The sequence below is a fragment of the Mustela lutreola genome, chromosome 11, assembly GCF_030435805.1.
Source record: "Mustela lutreola isolate mMusLut2 chromosome 11, mMusLut2.pri, whole genome shotgun sequence".
Classification (NCBI taxonomy): Eukaryota; Metazoa; Chordata; class Mammalia; order Carnivora; family Mustelidae; genus Mustela; species Mustela lutreola.
Window position 1 is genome coordinate 60,399,647 of NC_081300.1, and position 19,798 is coordinate 60,419,444.

The 19,798-nt window shown below is 47.4% G+C and overlaps 1 pseudogene; it reads left to right on the top strand.

Moving 5' to 3' along the window:
• The first annotated feature begins 136 nt into the window (after window positions 1-136).
• Window positions 137-4,142, top strand: LOC131810969 (calcium uniporter regulatory subunit MCUb, mitochondrial-like; annotated as a pseudogene).
• Window positions 4,143-19,798: the final 15,656 nt, after the last annotated feature.

The window sequence follows — 19,798 nt, forward strand, 5'->3', positions numbered from 1 at the left end:
ATGTAGGTCAGGGTAACCTTGGCCTGCCCTCCAGTGACCAGCACTGCATAGTCCCACTGGAGAGGGCTGGCAGGAGGGGCTTGCACAGGGCTCCGGGAGAACCCGTGAGCATGGCTCAGGCTTCCTGGAGGCGGTGATGGCTCTGAGTTTGAGGAGGTGAGTTGCTGAGTTGCAGGGGGGCGAGGGGAGTGGAGTGTGGGCTTGGTCAGGGATCAGGAGCAGAACATTCCAGGGGGAGTGGGAGTTCGGACCAAGTGCTGCACAGTGGGGGAGGGGCGTAGTGTCATCCAGGACGGGGACAGGAAGGTGATGCTAAAAACACCAGGGCCAACTCACAAGGCCTTTAGCACTAAGCAAAGCAGCCCTTCATGCTGAAAACACTCAAGAGAGTGCTTTTGTCACTAGACCTCTCCAGCGGTCGGTAGGTGAGCTGCCATTCCACGAGGCAACGTTCATGGTTCATGAGGCATGCCACAGGGTTGTCCTCTGTTCCGTAAGATGATTGAATACATTCAGGCATAACCTATTTGGGGCTCTGACAATGTCTCCTGGAGGCCTCTTCAGCCTAATGAGGGAGTCTCCCAGGGGGGATGCGGGAGGCATAGGAATCCCCTGGTCCAGCCTCCCGCTCAGGTGAATGACCTGGTCTCTGTGCTACAGATCCCACCAGTCACTGTCCTTACAGTAGACTGGGGATTTACCTGACGGAGTCACCGCCAGAAAAGCAACAGTATCAGTCATTTAGCTCCCCCATCAGCCCTGGGGGAGGAGGAAGCTGTGCAGGGGCAGGAAGGGCCCAGGGTCATTCTGATATGCCGAACTGCTGTGCAATCCCATATCTCCTGCCCAGGTCCAGATGGCCTGACTCAGCATGGGCATGACCTCTGTCCCCTCCCCATCCCCCAGGATGGCCTTGCTTCTCACCCCAAGCTCTGTGCACATCTGGCACCTGGACCAGATTCACCGAAACCATTTCAGTAAAGGGTTAGGTTAATGAAAAGCCCTTTCCTCCTTGTTTTGGGTTTCAGCCTCCAACGGCCATTTAGCAGGAGTGTTTTCATGTTGTGACTTCTTCAGTTCTCCACGTTTCAGGTGGAATGTCAGCAGGGTGCCCCCAAGGCCTCTGCCCTGGACAGGGAGGCAGCTCCACACCCTTCTCATGCTGCGGGACCCACATGGCACAGAGAGCCAGAGCTCCAGCCTCCCTGGCCTGGAAAAGAGTGAGTCTCACTAAGATATTAATGACTTAAGGGACAACTGGGGGGCTCATTCTGTTGAGCATCCGACTCTTGATTTCAGCTTGGGCCATGATCTCAGGGTCCTAAAATCGAGCCCACTCCCCCCCACCCCAACACTCAATCCACCCCCCAACAAGACTCTGACCGTAGCAGGAAGTCTGCTTAGGATTCTCTCCTTCTCTCTCCCTCTGCCCCTCTCCCCCGCTCTCTCTCTAAATAAATATTTTTTGAAAAAAATATTAATGACTTAAGTCACACACACAGTAGGTATGTGGTTTTTCTTTTTCGATTTTCAACAACTAAAACGAAGTCAAAGCCCTTAATCACATGTGTTGCTATGAAGATACGCCTCCCTGGTCATGAGGGAGCTTTTTAGAATTACACAGAGGGCTTTTTCTTTTGCCCCTTGTAGCATGCCCCTTCTTCTCAGCATGTCCTTTAGATCTTTGGGGATTCTGATTCTTCATTTTACTGAAATCATGCCAGCACTAAGGCACCCAGGTTACACCCCAGAGCAGAAAGGTCTGGGGCTAGAGAAAGAGGTATCTGGACAGGGTGTGTCCTTTTTCTTTTTTTAAGATTTTTTTTTTTTTTTTTTTTTTTTTTTTTAACATAGAGAGAGATCACAAGTAGGCAGAGAGGCAGAGAGAGAGGAAAGGAAGCAGGCTCCCCGCTGAGCAGAGAGCCTGATGCGGGGCTCGATTCCAGGACCCTGAGATCATGACCTGAGCCGAAGGCAGAGGCTTACCCCACTGAGCCCCCCAGGCGCCCCAGGGTGTGTCCTTCTTAAGAACCAGCGGCAGGTAGGCCTCCGAGCCTGAGAAGAATGTCGCAAGCAGCTTCCTGCGGCCAAAGGGTGTCCCATCTTATGGTCTCATGACAAATTCTGGCGCACCAAAGCTTCGAGGCCGCTGACTACACTTATTCCCCGGGAGCCCCGCCTCCCACCTGAGCTCCCCTCCTCTTCTTCATGGAGCCCAGGCCGCGCGGGTCATAGGAGGCGCAGTCTCGCCAGAACAAGCCACTGGGCAGTGACTTCTAAGGACCGAACCTTCTGCACCAAATTCCCCAGAGAGGAGCTTAGCTTCTGGGGAAACCGGCCCGGCACCCCCCTGCCCCTCCCCGGGAGTGATTCTCTGTGTCCCTAGACCTGGGGCCGGGGAGCTCGGCCGCGCGGCGCTGGGCGGAGGCCGCCCCCTGCTGTCGGCGGTGGCGAACTGCGTGGCGCCCGAGGCTACAGGTGCTCGCAGGCGTGGGCGCCCTGCAAAAACCATTTAGGCTCTGAGCTGACCCTGAGACTTAGGGGGTGATTTGAGCTGTCTGTCCCTTGACGGCAGGCGGAACTTACCTGCTGTGCTCTTCCGTACCCATGACTGTGTGGACACGGGATCGTGACGGAGTAAATGCCATTATTCTATGTAATATGTATGCCACAGTGTGTGGGTAACCAAAAATTGTCAGCATAGGTCATGGCCAAAGTAAAGATACGATGTAAAATCTGAGTCCAATAAGAGTACAAGATGGAACTGAACAAGTTCATCCAGAGTTTAATCAAGTGTTCGACAGGAGGTGGTTTTTGTTTTTCTGGCTACAGTAGTAACTTGGGAAGAGGCATTTAATGACTTTAAGTGAAATTTAAGATGGAATGGGAGGGCCGCCTGGCTGGCTCAGTCGTTTAGGGTCTGCCTTCGGCTGGGGGTCATGATCCCAGGCTCCTGGGATCAAGCCCTGCATCAGGTTCCCTGCTCAAGGGAAGCCTGTTTCTCCCTCTCCCACTCCCCCCTGCTTGTGTTCCCTCTCTCACTGTATCTCTCTCTGTCAAACAAATAAATAAACTCTTTAAAAAATAATAATAATAAAAGATGGAATGGGAGCCCTGCTTCTGGACACTGACATGCAGAGTTTTGCAAGCTGAAGAGTCTCCCCGCCATCCCCACTGACCAGGGCTTGCTGACCCAGGCTGGAGGCTGTGTCCCAGCACTGGGGATGCTCGGGAGGGGTCCTTGGCCAAACTGCCCACGGATGCCGCTGACCCCCGGACGCTAGGGCCGAGCATGGCACTACGGCCGGTGAAACTGTGTGGAAATCTACAACACTATCAGTCAGGTCTTCAGAGTAGAGTGGTGCCCCCTGATAGACACGGCCTTCCTTTGTTAACACTTACTTTGCCATCCAGAAAAGCGCACTGTTAATTTGTGGTCAAACCCGTGTTATCAACAGTCGGGTCCTTCTTCCGGGACCTACCAAATGAAGATAATGGCGTCAAACTGCAGCCATCTTCACAGCCCATGGCAGTGAAATTCCAGCTTCTTCCTTGATGGAAAATTTGCTAATGTATGGTTTTAAACTTGTCATTAACAAAAATGCCTCAAGAGGTACGGTGCCCTAAGAAGGAAAAAACTGAATATGGAGCAGGCTACTGAGATGGAAAATGTGAAATCTTTGGTTCACAGTCTGTTTCCAGCTTTGCATTTAGAAGACTTTCAGAAAAAGAGAGAGCTCCATTCACTAGAGAAAACCCACCACCTGGTGGGACAGCCCCAGCCTCTCCAACAGATAAAAGCAGGAATCAAAGCTCACTCAGAAGCCAAAACCAGCCACCGTGGCGGTGGTGGTGGTGGGGGGACGACATGCAGTGGTCTGGCTCCCCCCACTGGGTGTGCTCCTGGGATGTGATGGCACCAGTGTCAAACCTCAGCACATTTGCAAACTCCATGGTCTTTTCTGCAGACTTTGTCATCACTCAACAGGATCATAGGTATCAGCTGTTAAGGGTCCGCGGTTTCTTCACTTCCTGCATAAGAAATCAAAGCACTGGCGTTCAAGATAGTGCAGTACAAGTTAGAAGATCCTGCCAAGGCTACAGAATCCCTCAAACAGTTGGGCCCCTCTCTCCGTTTATAAATGCAAGGAAAGGAACTCAAGGAAAAGAGTTCATCTTATATTTTCAAATATCATTGAATTTTTCCAGTATGTGCTGATTCTGCAACTTAGAAACTGGAGTGTTTTGAGTCCCACAGTACCTTTGCATTTGAGTGTTTCAATCCCTTTCGTTAATTTAAAAAAAAAAAAAAAAAGCTTGGGGATAAAAAAAGGTGTTGCCAATTAAGTATTTCAAGGACAGGGACCATGGCTTTTTTTTTTTTTTTTTTAAACATCTTCCCAGAATAGGAAAAATCTTAATTCAACAGCATGCTGATAATCATTTATTGAACATATCCCAGCAACACTACTTACTTGCTGTGAAATACCTTAGGTTTTTAGTATTCTCTGTGCCTCGGTTTCATCATCTGTAAAATAGGTAATAACATCATGTACTCATAGGGCAAGGAGTAAATGATCCGTAGTGCTCTCAGCACCATTGTTGGCCAGACAAAAGGACTCATAGGAAATGCTTGTTCTTATTTTTACATCTACCCAATTAAGTTCTGAGCTAAGTGCTGGAGTTACTCATAATAAGACATGATCCCCATCCTCAAGAAGTACTTGAAGTAAAGATGTATAGAAACAGGAAGGTAAGATTATCAAGGATCAATGCTGTAAAAACACAAGAACAAGGTGCTGGGGGACAATGGACAGGAGAAATGTGTCAGAGGGGAAGGGCACCAGAAGGCCTAATGGGAGGGGTAACATCTGAGCTAAGTCTTGAAGGATGAGTTAGGATTTGGAGTGGATGAAGGGAAGCAGTCTGAGCAGAAGAAATCACATGAACAAAGATGCTGAGTCAGCATGCCAGTGTGTAGTAAATTCAGCACCAGCCCGTAGCCGGTGTGACCAGAGGGTGGGAGAGAGGGGTGAGGGCAGCAAGCAGGGAGGCCAGAGAAATCATCATAATCAGGGGCACCTCTGCCTCTGCCTTCAGCTCAGGTCATGATCTCAGGGTCCTGGGATGGAGCCCCACATCGGGCTCTCTGCTCAGTGGGGAGCCTGCTTCCCCCTCTCTGCCTGCCTCTCTGCCTACTTGTGATCTCTGTCTGTCAAATAAATAAATAAATAAAATTTTTAAAAGTTTAAAAAGAAATCATCATAATCAGTAGCGAGCATCAGTGAAGGCTTACTTACCCAATGCCAGGCACCATGAACTGTAAGAAAGTCATGGAGCCCTAGGAGCCATGCTGAAGACCATGATTTGTCTTGCAATGAGACACCATCAAAGCTACCTGAGCAGATTCCCTATTTGCCAAAGGACTGGAGCACACAGCAGGCTCTCGGTAAACATCTGTCAGATTAAATTCCACAAGATGGCAGTAGAGTTTAAATGGTGGCAAGACCCATACAAGTATGAAAGTTACAAAACAAACTCAGTAATGGCGTAGTTCAAATGTACTTGATACCTAGAAGGAATGAGTAGGTCCATTCAAGACACACAGCTTGTTTTAGAATCAATGAAAACTACGAAGCCACGCAGGGGAGCAGTTTCTACCAAAGGTCACTGTTCTACAAAGCGTGAACATAACAAGTATAGATTTATCTAAATATAGTATCTTATTCCTGAGGCAGCAGTGAGGAGATTAAACCCTGCTCTGCGACAGAATGCAGTCATCCCAGGGCCCTGGCTGGAGGGGAATTGCAGTCCCCATTCTGGTGGTAAGGATATGGGGAAATGGTGTTTCCAGTGGAAGCCAAATCCCTCGCTTCCCAGTAAGTGCACTTGAAGCCGGTTTTGTGCTCTCCAGCAGATTTGTAAGGTCTTGTTAGGGGACACAGGAAGCTGTACCTATGTTGGATCTACGTGCAAGGCATGCAAATATGACATAATTGCTACTCCAAATTCTGAAAAGCCCTAAGCGATTGGATACATTGGCCATAATCTTGTCTTGTCCAGAGCATTTTCCAAGCTTGCAAACCACCAGATGTGTGTATAAACCTCCGGGCTTCCCCAGGGCTATCACCAATGTGCCTATTGACAGCTATGGCTAGAGAAACTTTATGCCAAGCCTAGAATGTGAGAAGGAGGACTGGTGTGGGGCAAGAGAGATGACAGCAGATAGGCGAAAAACCGGTCCTGTTGGCCACGCACTCCCTAGGTCCCGCAGTGCCTGGGAGAGTGGGGTGTCTACTGCCATCTAGTGGCTGGCAATATAGACACACCTCATACTTCCCTGCAGGCTTTCTGGAGCACCCCAGGTGGGGGTGGAGGCACAAACCAGGAGCCAAATGGGGCCAGGAGTTGTGTAAGAAGGATCTTGTCCCTGGCACATACAAAAGATGACCTTTGCTGTCTTTTGGCTTGGAATAACTTCCAACTGTGTTTCTACATTGCCTCCAAAGACACATTTTAGGCTTTGAGAAAAGCATGAGATTTTGCTCACCCAGGATCACTGTAGGGATTTAGTGCTTGGTATGGGTGTCCTACCCTGTAACTCCACTGGCCTCTGATGAATTTCTGATTAGCAGCAAGATCAATGAAGAAAAGGTAGTAAAAGGTGACAGGAAGATAGCCTGGGTGGCTCAGTGGGTTAACTGTCTGCCTTTGTCTCAGGTCATGATCCCAGAGCCCTGGGATCAAACCCCACATTGGGCTCCTTGCTCAGCAATGTGCTCTCTATCACATAAAATCTTAGAACAAACAAACAAACAAACCACTAAAGAGATTTCCAGTGTGATACTATTTTGCTCTATTACTAGTTTTTTTTTAATTGAAGTATGATTTACCAATGGTAGAGCTCACCCTTTGTAATGTGCATCTCTGCCAAACTTGACAATGCATGTAGTTGTGTTACTACCACCACAGCCAAGAGTTTCAACCAGACCATCACACCCCCCACCCCCAGAAAATTCCCCAGTACACCCTTTTTAGTCACTCTCCCCCCAACCCCAGCTCCTGGGGTGGCTGTATTTTTGCCTTTTCCAAAATGTCATATCAATGGGATTACACAGTCCGTAGTCTTTGGAGTCTTGCTTCTTTCCCTTAGCAAAAAGCATTTCGGGCTCAAGCGTGTCGTTGCATATGCAGCAGGAATTCATGCCTTTTTTCCTGCCTGGCAGTCGTCTCTTGTACGGACGACTTGTCTGTTTACGCATGCCCAGTTGAGGCACATTTGGGTGGTCGTTTCCAGTTTGGGATCATCATGAATAAAGCCGCCATCTATATCCACCTTTCTATGTGAACATGAGTTCCTAGTCCCCTGGGTAAGTACCTTGAGATGGGATTGCTGAGTTGTCTGGTTGATGGTTTAACTTAAAAGAAGCTGCGGAGCTATTGCCCAGTTTGCGTTCCCAGGAGCCGTGCACGAGAGTTCCTGTTGCTCTGGCTCCAAGCGCTCTATCAGCACTGGGTATTGTATTCATTGTGGTTTTATTTTTAAGTGAACTCCACATCACACGTGGGGCTTGAACTCACAACCCCGTGTCAGATTTGTTTTTAAATTTTAAACTTGCCCCATCCTGGGGTGCCTCGGTGGCCCAGTCAGGTGGGAGGCGGGTCTCTTGATTTCTGCTCAGGTCATGATCTCAGGGTCATTGTGCCCAGCGTGGAGTCTGCTTGGGATTCTCTTTATCCCGCTCCCTCTGCTCCTCCCCACCCCACCCCACCCCCACTCGCACTCTCTCTCCTTCAAAAATAAATACATAAATACACAAATAAGTTTCACCATCCTAGTCTACGTCCATACCACCCTGAACGCGCCCAATCTCGTCTGATCTCGGAAGCTAAGCAGGGTCGGGCCTGGTTAGTACTTGGATGGGACACCATCCTAATAGATGGTACCTCATCATAATTCTAATTTGCATTTCTCTAATGACTAATAATGCTGACTTTCTATTAGTGTGCTTATTTGTACATGAATTATCTTCTTTAGTGAAGTATCTCTCCAAATATCTTGCCCATTTTCTATTGAGTTGTTTCTTTTCTTGTCATTGAGTTATTTAGAAAACCTTAATCAGAGGGAGGCCTGGGTGGCTCAGATGGTTGAGCGGCTGCCTTTGGCTCAGGTCATGATCTCAGAGTCCTGAGATCAAGCCCCACGTTGGGTTCCTTGCTCAGCAGGGAGCCTGCTTCTCCCTCTGCCTGTTGCTCCTCCCCACCTGCCCATGCTCTCTCTCTCTCTGACAAATAAATAAATAAATAAAATCTTGAAAAGAAAGAAAACCTTTATCAGATATGTAATTTGCAAATACTTTCTCCACATCCATGGCTTGACTTTTCATTTTCCTAACAATCCCAGAGCAAACATTCCTAATTTTTATAAAGTTCAGTTTATCATTTTTTTCTCTTATGGTTCATGACTTTGACATTGTAGCTAAGAAATCTCTGCCTAACCCAAGCTCAGCATATTTTTCTCCTATTTTATATTCCAGAAAGGTTATAGTTTTAGGTTGTACATTTAGGTCTGTGATCTAGGTTGAGTTATATTTGTATATGGTCCGAGGTATGGATCAAAGTTCATTCTTTCATATGGACAGCCAACATTCCAGAATCATTTGTTGAAAGACTATGTTTTTTCATGGACTTTGCATTTTGTTGATCAGTTGACCATATATGTAGGGATCTATTTTTGAACTCTCTTCTGGTGCATTTTGGTCCGTGTGTCTCTCCTTTCACCAATACCACATGCAGTCCATGACTGCAGCTTTATAGTAAGTCTTCAAGTCAGGTAGAGTGAGTCTTTCAATTTTATTCTTCTTTTTCAAAATTCTTTTGGCTCCTTTGACTTTCCACCTAAAGTTTGGAATCACCTTGTTGATTTTCTAAAAGAAAGAATTCCTGCTAGCATGTTGATTGGGGGTTGCATTGAATCTGTAGATCAGTTTGGACAGAACTGGCATCTTGTCAGTACTGAACAATATTGAATCCACAAACAAGAGGTCTGGTCCCCATTTATTTATATCTTCCTTGATTTCTTCATCCGTGTTTTATGGTTTTCGGAAAACCATAGGTTTTCCATAGACCATAGGTCTTCAACATATTTTGCTAGATTTCTACTCAAGTATTTTGTCATTTTTGTTATTTTTTTATTGTGGTGCATTTATCACCACTAACCATTTTCAGAATTTCTTCATCATCCCAAGCTGAAACGCTGTATCCATTAAATGTTAACTTCTCACACTTAACCATGACGAGCACGGAGTATTGTATAGAATTGTTGAATCACTATCTTGTACACGTGAAACCAATATAATACTCTATATTAACTATATTGGAATTGAAATTTAAAAATTAATTTAAAAATAAAAAATAAAAAGCCCCCCAGTCAGTTAAATGCCAGATTCTTGGTTTTGGTTCAGGTCATGATCTCATGGGTGGTGAGATCAAGCCCAGGTCGGGCTCCACACTCAGCAGGGAGTCTGCTTGATTCTCTCTCCCTCTGCCCCTCCCCCTGCTTGAGGGCACACCCTCTCTCTCTCTCTCCATGTCTCTCTCAAATAAATAAGTCTTTAAAACAACAACAACAAACAAACAAACAAACAAAATAACCTCATTCTTTCCCTTTCCCTAGCCCCGGGTTACCTCTATTCTACTTTCTGTCACTACGAATTTGACTACTATTTCATAGCAGTTGAATCACATAGTATTTGTCCCTCTGTGACTGGCTTATTCCATTCAGTGTAATGTTCTCCAGGCTCATTCATGTTGTAGAATGTGTCAGAATTCTTTCGTTTTGAAGGCAGAATAACATTCCCTTGGATGGGTATACCACATTTTGCTTATCCAATCATCCCTTTACAGATACTTGGGTGGCTTCTACCTCTTGACTATTGTGAATAAGGCTGATATAAATATAAATGTACAAATATCTGTTTGAGTCCCTGCTTTGAATTCTTTTGTGTTTATACCCGATCCTATGGTAATTCTATTTTTAATTTTTTGAGGAACCACCATATGGCTTTCCATAGCATCTGTACCATTTTGCATTACTATTCTCAATGCAAAACTCTTCCAGTTTCTCCACATACTCACCAACACTTGTTTTCCTTTTTTTTTTTTTTTTTTTGGTGTTTTTTTTTTCCTTGAAAATTGCTATCCTATTGGGTGTAAAGTGATATCTCATTTTGGTTTCTTTTTTTTTTTTTTTTTAAGATTTTATTTATTTATTTGACAGAGAGAGATCACAAGTAGGCAGAGAGGCAGGCAGAGAGAGAGGAAGGGAAGCAGGCTCCCCGCTGAGCAGAGAGCCCGATGCGGGACTCGATCCCAGCACCCCGAGATCATGACCTGAGCCGAAGGCAGCGGCTTAACCCACTGAGCCACCCAGGCGCCCCATCTCATTTTGGTTTCGATGTGCATTTCCTTAATGTCTAATTATGCTGAACATCTTTGCATGTGCTTATTGGTCATTTGTAATATCTTCTTTGGGAAAATGTCTGTTTCTGTTCTTTGATTATTTTTTTAATTGAGTTATTTTTATGGTTGAGTTGTTAAAATTCTTTATGTATTCTAGATATTAGAACCTTGTCAGATATATGACTTACAAATATATTCTCCTGTTCTGTGGGTTGTCTTTTCACTTTCCTGCTAGTGCCCCCCCCCCTTTTAAAAGATTTTATTTATTTATTTGACAGAGATCACAAGTAGGCAGAGAGGCAGGCAGAGAGAGCGAGAGAAGCAGGCTCCCTGCTGAGCAGAGAGCCCGACATGGGGCTTGATCCCAGAACTCTGGGATCATGACCTGAGCCGAAGGCAGAGGCTTTAACCCACTGAGCCACCCAGGCGCCCCTCCTGTTAGTGCTCTTTGATGTGTGAAAGTTTTACATTTTCATTAAGTCCAGTGTAGTTATTTTGTTTTGTAGATGCCCTTAATCAGCTTGAGGAAATTCTTCCCTGTGTTTATTTTGCTAAGAGTTATCATGAACTGTTATTGAATTTTGTCAAATGCTTTCTCTGCATCTACTGAGATAATTGTATGGTTTTTCTTTATTATTATTATTTTTTTATTAATATATAATGTATTTTTTGCCCCAGGGGTACAGGTCTGTGAATCATCAAGCTTACACATTTCACAGCGATCACCATAGCACACACCCTCCCCAGTGTCCATAACCCCACCACCCTCTCCCTACATCCCCAGACCCCCTAGCAACCCTCTGTTTTGTGAGATTAAGAGTCTCTTATGGTTTGTCTCCCTCCCTATCCCAACTTGTTTCCTTTTTTTCCTTCCCTACCCCCCACAACCCCCTGCCCTGCCTCTCAAATTCCTCATATCAGAGGGATCTTATGATAATTATCTTTGTCTGATTGACTTATTTCCCTCAGCATAATACCCTCTAGTTCCATCCATGTCATTGCAAATGGCAAGATTTCATTTCTTTTTATGGCTGCATAATATTCCATTGAGTGTATGTGTGTGTGTGTGTGTGTGTGTGTGTGTGTGTGTGTGTACCACTTCTTCTTTATCCATTCATCTGTCAGTGGACATCTAGGTTCTTTCCAGTTTGGCTATTGTGCACATTGCTGCTATAAACACTCGGATGCACGTGCCCCTTCAGATCACTGCATTTGTATCTTTGGGATAAATGCCCAGTGGGGCGATTGCTGGGTCGTAAGGTAGCTCTATTTTCAATTTTTTGAGGAACCTCCATACTGTTTTCCAGCACCAGCTTGCATTCCCACCAACAGTGTAGGAGGGTTCCCCTTTCTCTGCATCCTTGCCAACATCTGTTGTTTCCTGACTTGAGCCAAAGGCAGCCGCTCAACAGACTGAGCCACCCAGGCATCCTTGGAGCTAAATTTTGAAAAATAACGCTGATTAGGGTGCCTGGGTGGCTTAGTCATTTAAGCATCCAACTCTTGATGTCAGCTCAGGTCATGATCTTGGGCTTGTGAGATGGAGCCCCGTGTAGGGTTTGGCACTGGGCATGGAGTTTGCTTAAGGTTCTTCCTCTGCCCCTCCCCCACTGTAGTGCACTCTCCCTCAATTAAAACAAAACAAAACAAAACACAAAAACCTCTGATCCATTAATATTTTGAATTGGTAATACATGTACATGTTCATTAATATTCATGTTCGTAATACATGTACATGTTCATTAATATTAATATTTTGAATTGGTAATACATGTACGAAGTTCGCAAAATACAAAGATTATAGAATACAAATTACATTCCCTCTTCATCTCTCTCTTATCCCCCAGTGCCATCCACTAAGTCAAATGTTATTAGTAGTTTTCTGAGCAACTTAAAAAGACAGGCTTCTGGGCGCCTGGGTGGCTCAGGTCAGGATCCCAGGGGCCTGAGAGTCAGTTTGGTATTTTGTTTGTTTCTTTTGCACGAACGCTTCCCCCCTTTCTGAGTGCGCGGCCCTTAAATCCAGACACCTCACTTAATGAATGTGCGGACTGATTCGTGAAGTGAAAGAGCCTGAAACACAGGCTTTATTGATTGCTCTGCTAAAATCCCCTCGAAGTGTCCAAACCGCGCTGTTTTCGCACAAGGCCCTGCTGTTCCAGTGAGGGGTTGCAGTCCGGACCTGGCCCACCTCTCTGAAAGAAGAGTCTGTCCTGACAACAGGACCCATCCCATCAACGCGCTGAAGCCTCGAGTCCTCGCCCTGGCCGGCAGGGGGCACCCCGAGTCCTGGGGGGCTTGGACACGCACCAGCGGAGGTGGGAGCTTGCCTGGCTCTAGACCTCGAGGTCTGGGCTCCACCCACCCGGTGAGACTCTGAACTCTGCAGGGGTTAGGCCAGAGTGGGTTTCCTCAACCAGACAAGGTCAGAGAGGATCTTTCCTGCAGAGAGGAAGTGGAGGCTGGCCGCTGCGGAGGGGGAGCCCCCCAGCCCGCCCCCCAAACAGGGACTAAAGCTCAGGCAGGCTGCAGGGAAGGAACCGGAGGGGCAACTGAGGGTGTGTGGGCGTGGTCTGAGCCCTGTGATGTGGCAGCCTTGGCTGGAGCCCCCCTGGGGTAACCCGTTGGTGGGAGATGCAGGGAGTTTAGGGGCCGATGGAGAAGATAAAACACACATGAATAATACCAGGGTTTACCCGAATCGATTCCCTGAAGAGGAATGAACAGATCAAGGGTAAAGATCATTTTTCATGTTCATATACATACTCTTGAATTACTTTCCAAAGAAGTGGAACAGTTTATACACCAACCAGCAGGAAGACGATAAATTCCCATTTTACTGCTCTCTCATCAGTGTTGGTTTTTATTTTATTTTATTTTATTTTATTTTATTTTTTAAAGATTTTACTTATTTATTTGACAGATAGATCACAAGTAGGCAGAGAGGCAGGCAGAGAGAGGAAAGGAAGCAGGCTCCCTGCTGAGCAGAAAGCCAGATTCGGGACTCGATTCCAAGACCCTGGGATCATGACCTGAGCCGAAGGCAGAAGCTTTAACCCACTGAGCCACCCAGGCACCCCAACCAGTGTTGGTTTTTTAAAAAATCTTTACTAAAGGATAGGAGACAGAAGACGGCATCTGTTTATTTTTTAAATTTATATCCTCATGGGGTGCCTGGGTGGCTCAGTCTGTTGGGTGTCTGCCTTAGGCTCAGGTCATGATCCCAGGGTCCTGGAATCAAGTCCCACATCTGGCTCAGCTCAGCTTCCTGCTCAGCAGTGGGCCTGCTTCTCTCTCTCCCACTCCCACTCCCCCTGCTTATGTTCCCTCTCTGTCTCTCTCTGTCAAATAAATAAATAAAATCTTTTTTTAAAAATTATATTCCTTTGATCATTTAGTGAGTTTTGACATTTCCTTAAGCCTATTCCTCACGTCACTATTTTTTCATTTTTGAAAACCAGTTTTGCATGCTTTAAAAAGGTAAGTTTTTGAATAAGTTATGAAGAAAAGCGTAAGTGCCAGCTATTAAATTATTACTGTAATGAAAACAGTTTAATAGACCTGGGAAGGGGGTGCCGGGGTGGCTCAGTTGGTTGAGCTGCTGCCTTCGACTCAGGTCATGATTCCAGGGTCCTGGGATTGAGCCCCGCATCAGGCTCCCTGCTCGGAGGAGGGGGAGGAGGGGAGGGGGGGAGGAGGAGGAGGAGGCTCGCCTGTCAGCTTAAGCATCAATGCAGCAACAACAGGGAAAGAGCCCTCGGCCTCCTGCTTACATGTCAGAAATAAGAAAGTAGTATCTACTCGCATTTTAAAATATGCATATGCCCTGGGGCACCTGGCTGGCCCAGTTGGTAGAACATGCGAGTCTTGATTTCAGGCTCATGAGTTCAAGCCCTGTGTTGGGCTCTGTGCAGGGTGAAGAGCCCACTTCAAAAAAAAAAAAAAAAAAAAAAAAGCACAGCCTAAGAGCCAACGGTTCCATTTCTTGGTGTTATACCCCAGAGAAACACCCATGCACACAGGATGCATTTATGACAATGTTTAGCACAGCACTGTTTCTACTCATGAACCATTAAAAACAGCTCAAAATGGAGCAAGAGGGGAGATGTTGTGAATAACAGGTTATATCCGTGCTGTGAATCAGGGAGCAGAAGTTCAAAAGTCAGAGGTGGGCAATGTGTACTAAGACAAGAAGAACTACATACCGGTGAATGAAAAAGGCAAGTTGCATACAACACCAGTTACAGAAACCAATACCCCAAGTAATACTCAGATGTATATAGAAAAAGGCACAAAAGGATTCACATGGGACGGAGAACTGGGCAGGAATGAGGCCAGAATTGGTGACCAGCTGAGGTGTTCCAATATCTGTCAGGTTTTCATAAAACTGTCTCATGATGACAAGGTATTTGTGTGAAGAGTCCGGTCCTGTTTTCTATAGACATGTTGTGGTTGATGTTGGCACAACTCATTGCGAAAAAGCAGAGTTCTGCTTTGCCCTTCTGCCCAGTTGGGAAAGGCGAGGACTGTTCACCCTGGAATTAGCCCCAAAACACGGTCTTCTTTGGGCACTTTCTTTGGAGAGAAAAATTCAAATTGAAGTCAGCGGAAAAGAACATCACCTTTGTTCTTATATTTGGAAGGAAAAAAACCATCCCCAGTAATGAGAACAGCCAACATGAGTGTCGGGCAGGGACAGGGAGAGGATGACCCTGAGTTGTTCCCAGCCAGGCACAGCCTGGTCATCGAGGGCCAGCGTTGGGCCACAGGGATAGGCCCTTTCTCCCAGGCGATACTTGCAGACTGGAGCCTATGGAACCCCACAAAGAGGGTTGATCCTAGAAGACTTTCTGGAGAAAAGGTCTAGAGCTTTCCTCAGCTATTTAAGGGAGCTTGAACCCCAAAAGTTTGAGAATCATTGCATTGGGGTGACACGGTGGCATAGGCAGGCAATAACTCAACACTGAGATTCCCATGCAGGCTACAGAAGAAATTTTAAACCTAATGCCCAATCCAGAATCTAAAAGCACTTTTGCTTTTTTTTTTTTTTAAGATTTTATTTACTTATTTGACAGAGACACAGCGAGAGAGGAAACACAAGCAGGGGAAGTGGGGGAGGAAGAAGCAGGCTTCCTGAGGAGCAGGGAGCCCTATGCGGGGCTTGATCCCAGGACCCTGAGATCGCGCCCTGAGCCGAAGGCAACAGCTTAACCCACTGAATGGCAGTTTTGCTTTTAATCTAGATGGAGAAGCAGTTGTCCAGGCTGAGGCCTCCTCACCCCACAGAGGGTTCGTGCCAGCCCTCCTCCTCCCAAGGGGTTGCTAGCTTACCCCACACCCCCTCAGATCCATGGCTCCGCCTCCAGCCACAACTTTGCCTGGGGAGCTGAACGTCCACCTGGGTGACTCGTCCAGGGCCTCACTCCCAGCACGTAGCAGAGCTGGACACACACCCCCAGTGTGCCTGACACTCTGCCCCGGTTATCATTCCTCTGGCTGAGGAACAGAAGCTACTGGAACACTGAATAAAGTGTGCTCTGGCTTTCTGGAGGCCTCTAGGAAGCCTTACCCTCCTGCGTATAAACACATCTGCCCCATCCCCCAGTTCCTTTCTTCTCATTGTGATCCCCAGTCTCCTTAGTTAAAGCGTGAGAAAGACAGCGCAGGTCGGTCAGAAGCAATGCTCTCCAACGTTGTGAAAATTCACTTCAAATTCTTGTTACCTGGCTCACTCTGGCCAAGGCATCGCTCTCCGTGTTTGTGACTTGCTTTCGGGGGCACCAGAACCCAAACCTACTCTGTGTGAAAGCCAGAGGCTGGGAACGTGCTAGAAAGGCACTTCCCCCACAGCCCACACGTGAGGTCTCTCACCCATTTCCTTCTCCTGGGCTTGGCCACCACATGCTTAGGAGCAACACATGCCCCCTGCCCTTCTCTGCCTCTCCACATGCCCTCCTGCGACCACCCACCCCCTCCTAGGGCACAGGTCCCCACTTAGGAGCAGACAGGGAGCTGGCCAGCCTTGGCTTCCAGCCGGGACCTCACCCTGAGGCCTTCTGAGTGTGAGCCTCCAGCGGCAGTTCCCAGCCCACAGCTCTACCTGGTATAGCGCACGGGCCAGTGGGTTTCAGCCTAATGTCCATCTCAGCTGCCACCTTGCTTGGTCTCCCATGTTTCCCCTCTCCGGAAGGGCCTCGCTGCCTCTCCAGCTACCGACTCTGAAATATCAGGGTCTCTCCAGCTGCTTTCCTTTTTTGTCCATCATCAGGTTCTGTGAAATGTTCCCTTCCCCGCCCCAGCCCCTTCCCCTTCCCCTCCCCAACTATCAGTGCCCTTGACATCTGTCACGTGGGTCACCTACAGGCCCTCTAGCTCAGTCTGGCTTCTAAGCCACCCCGGAGTGGTCTTCTCAAATCTGTGTCTGAGCAGGTCACCCCCACCTCCTCTGTTGGTTCTCCACTGAGAACAATGGTCACGTGCCTTCCGAGCTGTGCAAATTGACTCCAGCATGACTGCCCCGAGGGGTCATGGGACATTCTCCTCTAAAAGCCCCCACACAACCCAGGACGCCAGACACGCTGAGCAATGCAGGATAGAGTCCCCCATACACCACATGCTCCCTCATGCTTCAAGCCTCAGCTCCAGGGGCCCTTCCTGGACACCCTTCAGGTGGAATTCCTCACTTTTGTTCCCTTTGCAATATGCATTCACGTAGTAAGGCTAACATAGCCCCTTATCATTCATCAGTCCTTAACAGGCCTACCCTGAGTGCCTTAGGATCCAGACGCCTCTCCAGACCCTAGAAATATGCAAACCAATTGCACCTAGTGGCCTGCTTGGTTCCTGGTGTATCAGAATCTCCTGTGATCTTGACCTTCATGATCTTCACTGTTCCAGAACAGGTCTAATACACTTGTCTCTCAGGCACAAGAAAAGTGCCTTATACATAAGGTAGGGATGTTTGGGTAGCTTGACTATACACTGAGTGTTAGGTGTGATTGTGAGATGATTTTTATTTTGTTAGGAGTGCTAATGTCACCGTGTTATGTGAGAGAAGGTCCTTGTTTCTTCAGAGATACAAGCTGAAAACGTTTATGTGAAGGGGTGCAACAAAAATACAGATAAATAACAAGCAAATATGTCAAAATGTTAACAGTGGTTGAATCCAGGCCCTGGGCATAAGGGTGCTCACAAAACATTCTGCCTCTACGTCTGTACATTTGAAATTTTTCACAATAAAAAGTTTTCTGGGGGCGCCTGGGTGGCTCAGTTGTTTGGGCGACTGCCTTCGGCTCAGGTCATGATCTCAGAGTCCCGGGATCAAGTCCTGCTTGGGGCTCCCAGCTCTGCAGGGAGTCTGCTTCTCCTTCTGACCTTCTTCCCTCTCATGCTCTCTCTCACCCTCTCTCTCTCTCAAATAAATAAAATCTTTTTTAAAAAAAAGTTTTCTACAAAGTGAGTTGAGTTGATTTGCCTGGTCCCCATTCTCATCTATCAGTCCAGGGGTGTGCTTTTTCGTCCCTGTGGGCTGCTATACCAACATACCCCAGAATGGATAGCTTATTGACAACAGAAATTTACTGCTCGTAGTTCTGGAGCCTGGAAGCCTGAGAAGTCAGGGTGAGAGCTAATGAGGCTCTCTTCCTGGTTCACAGCTGGGACCTGCTTGCTGCATCCTCCCACAACAGAGGCAGCTAGGGATCTTTTCGGAACCTCTTTCAGAAGGCATTTTTCAGGGGCGCCTGGGTGGCTCAGTGGGTTAAGCCACTGCCTTCGGCTCAGGTCATGATCTCAGGGTCCTGGGATCCCGCGTCAGGCTCTCTGCTCAGTGGGGAGCCTGCTTCCCTCTCTCTCTCTCTCTTTCTCTCTCTGCCTGCCTCTCTGTCTACTTGTGATCTCTCTCTGTCAAATAAATAAATAAATAAAATCTTTAAAAAAAAAAAAAAAGGCATTAATCGCACCCTCCTGGCTGACGCACCTTCCCAAAGTCCCACCTCCTAATAACATTACACTGGGCATTAGGACTTCGATACATGAATTTGGGGATGGGACACAAACATTCAGGTCATAGCAGGGTATCAGCGGGAGAAGCCCCAACCCCAGTGGCATCCAGCAGAAGACACAGTTCTGCGCTCTGTGGTTGGGGAGTTCCCAGCAGGCCCTCTCGAATCCAGGACTCTGGAAGGAAATTGCTCTTGGCTTCAACACACCTTCCAGCAAGTCAAATGAGGTTCGTTTTTATTGTTTGTTTGTTTGTTTGTTTTTTAAAGATTTTATTTATTTATTTATTTGACAGAGAGAGAGAGAGAGAGAGAGTATGCGTGAGGGAACACAAGCAGGGGAGTGAGAAAGGGAGAAGCAGGCTACCCCCCAGGACCCTGGGATTATAACTTGAGCTGAAGGCAGATGCTTAATGACTGAGCCACTCTGGCGCCCCCAAATGAGATTTGTTGACCCCCACAGACCTTGAAGAGGAATAAGGGTGTGCTTGTTTCTGTGAGCTGACTTGAGGAATGCAGACAGAGGAGCCGTGTTTTGGGTGTGCTAAGACAGAGTTGAGTCAAGAGAAGGGAGGCACAGGACAGGCTACAGCTCTTGGGAAACACACAACAGGGCAGCCCGCAGTTACCAATAATTTACAGAGCCAGTCACTCGACTATGTGCAGGACAGTAAGCACTAGCAACTCTATATCCTAGAAAGTTTCTACTTTTTAAAGCGCTGGAATGAAGGGACTGCTGCTTCACACCGTAATTTATTAGAGGCTTCTGCTTCCATTTTGTAGGTAAGAGCCCCGGAGAATCCCTGACAAGCCCCCTGCCGGCTTCCAAGATCTACAACAAGCCAGAGTGCGTCTCCTAGGATGGTTATTTGTGCCAGAAAGCCCTCAACAAAATCCCCCTCCGCCCTGCTCGGCTTCTGTCTTGCCTTCCTTACTCTGAGAAAGTCCCTTAATTTGAGCTAAAATATTGTTAACAAAGTCCAGCGGTTCCTTTACCTCTCTGATCTGAACACGCTTCTCACAGCTCCCAAATGCCCATGATACAGCCGTGAAGCAACCTGAAAGGAAGGGAGCCAAGGTTCCCCCCAAGCACCTGAAGGGCTACGTGTCCAGGTGTCTGCAGGAACCTCCTCACCTTGCCAACTGGCTTGCGGAGCTTGGAGCGGGACGTCGTGGGCTGCAGTCCCGGCGCCAACCCAGCCGGCCCTCGGGGTAACTCCTCCCGCACCTCATCTCCTACCCCACCCCGGCCTCTCCCCGCATGGCCTGGGTTTGAAAACAACACATCTGCCTTTTCACAGTCAAAGCCACGCTATCCTGGCTGGCGATGTCGCCAA